The following is a 9,708-nucleotide window of genomic DNA, read 5'->3' on the forward strand; positions in this document are numbered from 1 at the left end:
GTGCTCCTTTTTCAGAGATGAATTCTCTTTTAGGATGGAGATGTTCTCCTTTTTCAGAGATGAGTTCTCTTTTAGGATGGAGATGTTCTCCTTCGTTAGAGACCCGTTCTGATTTACCATGGAGAGGTTCTCCTTCGATAGAGATGAGTTCTCCTTTGATAGAGATGAGTGCTCATTCAAGAGTACGGCATACTCATTCCATAGCTTCATAGCACGGTTTACCAGATGTGCGTTCACATCTCGGAGCTTGGACGCATGGTCAATCAACTCGCGCGACTCATCCAGGAGCGACCGCCGGATTACTTGCGAGAGACGCTTCATGTTGTCGTCCTTCATGCGAGGGTAGATTCACCGCGCGACCCTGTGTGACACATGATATTATACTAATAAAGTGCAAGAGTGTAACTTCAATAGTAAAAATATAGTACTCCGAAAGTTTGCAGGACTTAAACTTCAATACTCATAGTAATATGTACAAGACTAACTTCAATAGTAATTGTAATATGTATAAATTTCAATTGCAATACTGTAGTAATATGAGTACTCCGGAGCTTGGAGTAATAAAGTTTCAAACTAAGAACGAAACATGAACTAATAAAGTTTGCCCTATGCATCAATCGATGGAGAGGCTGGATCTCAAGTTCGAAAGGGGGAAAAAGACTGCAGTGAAGTTTCAAGTTTGCATTGAAGTTCGAAAGTGGTAATGCAGCTAGTATTAGTGCAGTAGAAATCCCTTGTGCCTTGTTTGGTTGACGTGTTTTCACATGGTTCAGTGAGTAATATCTGGGTCTTTCTTAATAAGAACAAATTTTATCTGATTGCCAGAAGAGTATTGGACAGGATCGTAGTCGCGGGGATCCTCAGAAACACTTCCGCGCACGTCGGGTGGACGTGGAACCGCAACACCTCTATGCTCTCGCGTTTACTGGTCGTTCCGCATACGTGCTCCGATTGCTGCTTCTCCTTCCAGGCATCCACCCCGTTCCAAAGATGGATCAGCCGAGGGATTGATTCCAATGCAAAATTACAAGTCCCGAGGCCTGCGGCATGGATTACGTGAATAGAAATTGGACGCTTCACTAATAAGGCCCGAGGAACCCCTCAAAAAAAACTAATAATGCCCCAGGACAGGCTATCTCTCAGGTTGTCCTGATCTGCCGCAAATACTCACGCCAAAACATGGTGAATGAAGTATTTTGCATCAAATCCCCTCCGAATAATACTCAGTAGGGGGGCTAACTAGTTTTAAACCAATGATTAAACTACATTAACCACTGACCTTGAAGCTCTCCTCCTTGGAGAGGACCGACTCCCCGGCGACGGCGAGGTTGTCTTGCAGCTGCAGCAGGACTGTCACGTCTGAGCCCACGGAGAGGTCGTTGATCCGCTGCCGCTTGGTGGGCACATCAGACTCAACGGCGAGGCCGCCATGCGCCTCGCTGCAGCGGCTGTAGGGGGCGTGCGAGTTGGCGGCGAGGTCCCGTAGTTGTTGCCGCGGGGATTACGACGGTGGGCCGCACACCTAACAGGCCCCCTTGTCCACTCGTGGGATTCATCGCCGGAAGATGGGGGTGCAGGGAGGCGCTAATACAGAGGTTGTGGATGGTACAGCCGCCGACGAGCACTGTACAGGTTGGGGCTATAGGATTTTGAAGATGAATGGGGAGAGGCGGCAGGGGCCTATATAAATCGAGAGGAGTGAGGTAGCGAGAAGTGAAGTGAATGGGGAGAGGCGGCAGGGGCCTATAAATCGAGATGGCTATAGGTTGGGACATGATTTTTACGCAATATTTAAATCTAGATTTAAGCCGCATGTCACCAGGTGACATGCGAAAGGTGCATGTCACCTGATCTCTATCCGTGAAGGACACATGGTGTACTGTAGGGACGCGAAACAGTATTGTTCACTGTTCGTAGTGTTTTTCATTTTTCTGATTTTTTTGAATTTTATGCCCATTTGAATCTTTTGGTCAAATCCTAGGTTTGACAAAGATTTAAACAAGTTTAAAATATATGAAAAGGTAAGCATGGATCCTTCTTAGTCACTCTAAAATGAAGCTTTTGGGATGTTCTTGAAATTTCCATGCTTGACTTCATAAGACAGAGTTTAGGGTTAGGGGTAGATATATACATGATTTGTTTGGTTTGAATATGTCTAGACCTTGTTTATCAACTTTAATTCTTACTATATGACATAAGAAAACTATTTGCTTTGGTTTTTCATTTTTCTGATTTTTTTTGAATTTTGATGCCCATTTGAATCTTGTCAAATCCTAGGTTTGACCAAGATAATTTAAACAAGTTTAAAACATGGAAATGAAAAGGGAAGCATGTATCCTTCTTAGTCACTCTAAAATGAAGTTTTTGGGAGGTTTTTGAAATTTCCATGTCTGAAACCCAAAACCACTTCTCTTCATGCTTGACTTCATAAGACAGAGTTTAGGGGTTAGGGGTAGATACATGGTTTGTCTAGTTTGAAACTTTGAATATGTCTAGACCTTGTTTATCAACTTGAATATGCTTACTATATGACATAAGAAGACTATGTACTTTGGTTTTTCATTTTTCTGATTTTTTTAATTTTCTGCGCATTTGAATCTTGGTCAAATCCTAAATTTGACCAAGATTTAGACAAGTTTAACACGTGAAAACGAATAAGTAAGCCTGGATCCTTCTTAGTCACTCTAAAATGAAGCCTTTGGGAGGTTCTTGAAATTTCCATGTTTGAAACCCAAAACCACTTCTCTTCATGATTGACTTCATAAGATCGACAGATTAGTTTAGGGTTAGGGGTAGATATATACATGATTTTTCTGGTTTTAATATGTCTAGACCTTGTTTATCAACTTGAATGCTTACTATATGACATAAGAAAACTATTTGCTTTTGTTTTCATTTTTCTGATTTTTTTTGAATTTTGATGCCCATTTGAATCTTGTCAAATCCTAGGTCGTTTGACCAAGATAATTTAAACAAGTTTAAAACATGAATATGAAAAGGGAAGCATGTATACTTCTTAGTCACTCTAAAATGAAGTTTTTGGGAGGTTTTTGAAAATTCCATGTTTGAAACCCAAAACCACTTCTCTTCATGCCTGACTTCATAAGATAGAGTTTAGGGGTCAGGGGGTGTAGATACATTTGGTTTGTCTAGTTTGAATATGTCTAGACCTTGTTTAACAACTTTAATGCTAACTATATGACATAAGAAGACTATGTGCTTTGGTTTTTCATTTTTCTGATTTTTTTGAATATTGTGCCCACCCATTTGTATCTTCATGAAATCCTAGGTTTGACCAAGATAATTTAAACAATTTTAAAACATGAAAATGAAAAGGGAAGCCTGGATCCTTCTTAGTAACTCTAAAATGAAGCTTTTGGGAGGTTCTTGAAATTTCCATGTTTGAAACCCAAAACCACTTCTCTTCATGATTGACTGAGTTTAATTAGGGTTTTAGGGGTAGATATATACATGATTTTTCTGGTTTTTCATTCTTTTGATTTTTTTCTGAATTTTTAGGGCCATTTGAATCTTGGTCAAATCCTTGGTTTGACCAAGATTTAAACAAGTTTAAAACATGAAAATGAAAAGGGAAGTCTGTATCCTTCTTAGTCACTCTAAAATGAAGCTTTTGGGATGTTCTTGAAATTTCAATGTTTGAAACCCAAAACGACTTCCCTTCATGCTAGACTTCATAAGATCGAAAGGGGGTAGATACACGATTTGTCTGGTTTGGATATATCTAGACCTTGTTTATCAACTTGATTGCTTACGATATGACATAAGAAGACTATGTGATTTGGTTTTCCATTTTTCTGATTTTTTTAATTTTTTGCCCACCCATTTGTATCTTCGTCAAATCCTAGGTTTGACCAAGATAATTAAAACAAGTTTTATAAAACATGAAAATGAAAAGGGAAGCATGTATCCTTCTTAGGCACTCTAAAATGAAGCTTTTGGGAGTTTTTTGAAATTTCCATGTTTGAAACCCAAAACCACATCTGTTCACATGCTTGACTTCATAAGACAGAGTTTAGGGGTTAGGGGTATAGATACATGATTTGTCTGGTTTGAATATGTCTAGACATTGTTTATCAACTTTAATGCTTACTATATGACATAAGAAAAATAATGTCATGTAAATGAGTTAACTTGGATTTCCTACCCTTGAATCCATAGGAAACTTTGTTCTAATGCACTATAATAATCAACCGAGTTTTTACACCAACAGGTCTGTCACTTACGTGTGGTGCCCACGCGTGAGGTCCCACACTTCAGTGAGCACAAGTCACGTGCAATAGGTACGCAAACTCCCAGCCATCTTCTTTGTCAAGAGAAGACGCATCAGGATGCGTATTGGAAGTCTGTGGGTCCTTCTGGATCCTTCGGTTGTCCCTCTCACAAAAAAAAACAAATCTCTCTCATTCTCGGCCTCTCTCGACTCGCTCGCTCGCTCGCTCGCTCGCACCTCCTGCTTGACAAACCCTGCACAAAAGTCAACATCATCACCCGAAAAAGGGGAGACACCATAATTCTCTCCCTTCTTCTCTCCTTCCTCCGAGTGATCCCTCTTCCTCCGAGTTTCACTCGACGGGCAAACACACTTGTGCTGCATAGTAATAATAAAAAGGTATAGAAAAATCAACCTACGAATCTATAATTAAATAGGTTAGTAATAATAAAAATGTAGAAAAATCAACCTACGAATCTGTAATTAAATAGGTTAAACTAGGGTTTTGCCCACTACTACAGATCAAGGTTCAAACCTTGTTTATCAACTTGAATATGCTTACTATATGACATAAGAAGACTATGTACTTTGGTTTTCATTTTTCTGATTTTTTAAATTTTCTGCGCATTTGAATCTTGGTCAAATCCTAGGTTTGACCAAGATTAGACAAGTTTAACACGTGAAAACGAATAAGTAAGCCTGGATCCTTCTTAGTCACTCTAAAATGAAGCATTTTGGGATGTTCTTGAAATTTCCATGTTTGAAACCCAAAACGACCTCTCTTCATGCTACACTTCATAAGATCGACCGAGTTTAGGGTTAGGGGTAGATACATGATTTGTATGGTTTGAATATGTCCAAACCTTGTTAATTTATCAACTTGAATGCTTACTATATGACATAAGAAGACTATATGCTTTTGTTTTTCATTTTTCTGATTTTTTTTGAATTTTATGCCCATATATTTGAATCTTGGTCAAATCATATGTTTGACAAAGATTTAAACAAGTTTAAATTGTGAAAATGAAAAGGTAAGCATGGATCCTTATTAGTCACACTCTAAATTAAATCTTTTGGGAGGTTCTTGAAATTTCCATGTTTGAAACCCAAAACCACTTCTCTTCATGATTGACTTCATAAGAAAGAGTTTAGGGTTTTAGGGGTAGATATATACATGATTTTTCTGGTTTGAATATGTCTAGACCTGGTTTATCAGTTGAATGCTTACTATACATATGACATATATAAGAATGCTATATATGTGCTTTGGTTTTTCATTCTCTTTTGATTTTTTTTCTAAATTTTTATGCCCATTTGAATCTTGGTCAAAATCTTTGGTTTGACAAGGATTTAAACAAGTTTAAAACATGAAAATGAAAAAGGGAAGTCTGTATATCCTTCTTTTAGTAACTCTAAAATGGAAGCTTTTGGGATGTTCTTGAAATTTCCATGTTTGAAACCGAAAACGACTTCCCTTCATGCTAGACTTCATAAGATCGACAGGGGGTAGATACATGATTTGTCTGGTTTGGATATATCTAGACCTTGTTAATTTATCAACTTGAATGCTTACGATATGACATAAGAAGACAATGTGATTTGGTTTTTCAATTTTCTGTTTTTTTTGAATATTGTGCCCACCCATTTGTATCTTCATGAAATCCTAGGTTTTACCAAGATAATTTAAACAAGTTTAAAACATGAAAACGAAAAGGGAAACATGTAACCTTCTCAGTCACTCTAAAATGAAGTTTTTGGGAGGTTTTTGAAATTTCCATGTTTGAAACCCAAAACCACTTCTCTTCATGCTTGACTTCATAAGACAAAGTTTAGGGTTAGGGGGTATAGATACATGATTTGTATGGTTTGAATATGTCCAAACCTTGTTTATCAACTTGAATATGCTTACTATATGACATAAGAAGACTATGTACTTTGGTTTTTCATTTTTCTGATTTTTTTTAATTTTCTGCACATTTGAATCATATCTTGGTCAAATCCTAGGTTTGACCAAGATTTAGACAAGTTTAACACGTGAAAACGAATAAGTAAGCCTGGATCCTTCTTAGTCACTCTAAAATGAAGCTTTTGGGAGGTTCTTGAAATTTCCATGTTTGAAACCCAAAACCACTTCTCTTCATGATTGACTGAGTTTAATTATATAGGATTTTAGGGGTAGATATATACATGATTTTTCTGGTTTGAATATATATGTCTAGACCTTGTTTATCAACTTGAATGCTTACTATACATATGACATATCTAAGAATGCTATGTGCTTTGGTTTTTCATTCTTTTGATTTTTTTCTGAATTTTTAGGGCCATTTGAATCTTGGTCAAATCATTGGTTTGACCAAGATTTAAACAAGTTTAAAACATGAAAATGAAAAGGGAAGTCTGTATCCCTCTTAGTCACTCTAAAATGAAGCTTTTGGGATGTTCTTGAAATTTCAATGTTTGAAACCCAAAACGACTTCCCTTCATGCTAGACTTCATAAGATCGAAAGGGGCTAGATACATGATTTGTCTGGTTTGGATATATCTAGACCTTGTTTATCAACTTGATTGCTTACGATATGACATAAGAAGACTATGTGATTTGGTTTTTCGTTTTTCTGATTTTTTTGAACATTGTGCCCACCCATTTGTATCTTCATGAAATCCTAGGTTTGACCAAGCTAATTTAAACAAGTTTAAAACATGAAAATGAAAAGGGAAGCATGTAACCTTCTCAGTCACTCTAAAATGAAGTTTTTGGGAGGTTTTTGAAATTTCCATGTTTGAAACCCAAAACCACTTCTCTTCATGCTTGACTTCATAAGACAAAGTTTAGGGTTAGGGGGTATATATAGATACATGATTTGTATGGTTTGAATATGTCCAAACCTTTTGATTTTTCTGGTTTTTCATTCTTTTGATTTTTTTCTGAATTTTTAGGGCCATTTGAATCTTGGTCAAATCCTTGGTTTGACCAAGATTTAAACAAGTTTAAAACATGAAAATGAAAAGGGAAGTCTGTATCCTTCTTAGTCACTCTAAAATGAAGCTTTTGGGATGTTCTTGAAATTTCAATGTTTGAAACCCAAAACGACTTCCCTTCATGCTAGACTTCATAAGATCGAAAGGGGGTAGATACACGATTTGTCTGGTTTGGATATATCTAGACCTTTTTTATCAACTTGATTGCTTACGATATGACATAAGAAGACTATGTGATTTGGTTTTTCATTTTTCTGATTTTTTTAATTTTTTGCCCACCCATTTGTATCTTCGTCAAATCCTAGGTTTGACCAAGATAATTAAAACAAGTTTTATAAAACATGAAAATGAAAAGGGAAGCATGTATCCTTCTTAGGCACTCTAAAATGAAGCTTTTGGGAGTTTTTTGAAATTTCCATGTTTGAAACCCAAAACCACATCTGTTCACATGCTTGACTTCATAAGACAGAGTTTAGGGGTTAGGGGTATAGATACATGATTTGTCTGGTTTGAATATGTCTAGACATTGTTTATCAACTTTAATGCTTACTATATGACATAAGAAAAATAATGTCATGTAAATGAGTTAACTTGGATTTCCTACCCTTGAATCCATAGGAAACTTTGTTCTAATGCACTATAATAATCAACCGAGTTTTTACACCAACAGGTCTGTCACTTACGTGTGGTGCCCACGCGTGAGGTCCCACACTTCGCTGAGCACAAGTCACGTGCAATAGGTAAGCAAACTCCCAGCCATCTTCTTTGTCAAGAGAAGACGCATCAGGATGCGTATTGGAAGTCTGTGGGTCCTTCTGGATCCTTCGGTTGTCCCTCTCACAAAAAAAAAACAAATCTCTCTCATTCTCGGCCTCTCTCGACTCGCTCGCTCGCTCGCTCGCACCCCCTGCGCACTGACAAACCCTGCACAAAAGTCAACATCATCACCCGAAAAAGGGGAGACACCATAATTCTCTCCCTTCTTCTCTCCTTCCTCCGAGTGATCCCTCTTCCTCCGAGTTTCACTCGACGGGCAAACACACTTGTGCTGCATAGTAATAATAAAAAGGTATAGAAAAATCAACCTACGAATCTATAATTAAATAGGTTAGTAATAATAAAAATGTAGAAAAATCAACCTACGAATCTGTAATTAAATAGGTTAAACTAGGGTTTTGCCCACTACTACAGATCAAGGTTCAAACCTTGTTTATCAACTTGAATATGCTTACTATATGACATAAGAAGACTATGTACTTTGGTTTTCATTTTTCTGATTTTTTAAATTTTCTCATAAGATTTGAATCTTGGTCAAATCCTAGGTTTGACCAAGATTAGACAAGTTTAACACGTGAAAACGAATAAGTAAGCCTGGATCCTTCTTAGTCACTCTAAAATGAAGCATTTTGGGATGTTCTTGAAATTTCCATGTTTGAAACCCAAAACGACCTCTCTTCATGCTACACTTCATAAGATCGACCGAGTTTAGGGTTAGGGGTAGATACATGATTTGTATGGTTTGAATATGTCCAAACCTTGTTAATTCATCAACTTGAATGCTTACTATATGACATAAGAAGACTATATGCTTTTGTTTTTCATTTTTCTGATTTTTTTTTGAATTTTATGCCCATATATTTGAATCTTGGTCAAATCATATGTTTGACAAAGATTTAAACAAGTTTAAATTGTGAAAATGAAAAGGTAAGCATGGATCCTTATTAGTCACACTCTAAATTAAATCTTTTGGGAGGTTCTTGAAATTTCCATGTTTGAAACCCAAAACCACTTCTCTTCATGATTGACTTCATAAGAAAGAGTTTAGGGTTTTAGGGGTAGATATATACATGATTTTTTCTGGTTTGAATATGTCTAGACCTGGTTTATCAGTTGAATGCTTACTATACATATGACATATATAAGAATGCTATGTGCTTTGGTTTTTCATTCTCTTTTGATTTTTTTTCTAAATTTTTATGCCCATTTGAATCTTGGTCAAAATCTTTGGTTTGACAAGGATTTAAACAAGTTTAAAACATGAAAATGAAAAAGGGAAGTCTCAGATATCCTTCTTTTAGTAACTCTAAAATGGAAGCTTTTGGGATGTTCTTGAAATTTCCATGTTTGAAACCGAAACGACTTCCCTTCATGCTAGACTTCATAAGATCGACAGGGGGTAGATACATGATTTGTCTGGTTTGGATATATCTAGACCTTGTTAATTTATCAACTTGAATGCTTACGATATGACATAAGAAGACAATGTGATTTGGTTTTTCAATTTTCTGATTTTTTTGAATATTGTGCCCACCCATTTGTATCTTCATGAAATCCTAGGTTTTACCAAGATAATTTAAACAAGTTTAAAACATGAAAACGAAAAGGGAAACATGTAACCTTCTCAGTCACTCTAAAATGAAGTTTTTGGGAGGTTTTTGAAATTTCCATGTTTGAAACCCAAAACCACTTCTCTTCATGCTTGACTTCATAAGACAAAG

The sequence above is a fragment of the Lolium perenne genome, chromosome 5, assembly GCF_019359855.2.
Source record: "Lolium perenne isolate Kyuss_39 chromosome 5, Kyuss_2.0, whole genome shotgun sequence".
Taxonomy (NCBI): domain Eukaryota; kingdom Viridiplantae; phylum Streptophyta; class Magnoliopsida; order Poales; family Poaceae; genus Lolium; species Lolium perenne.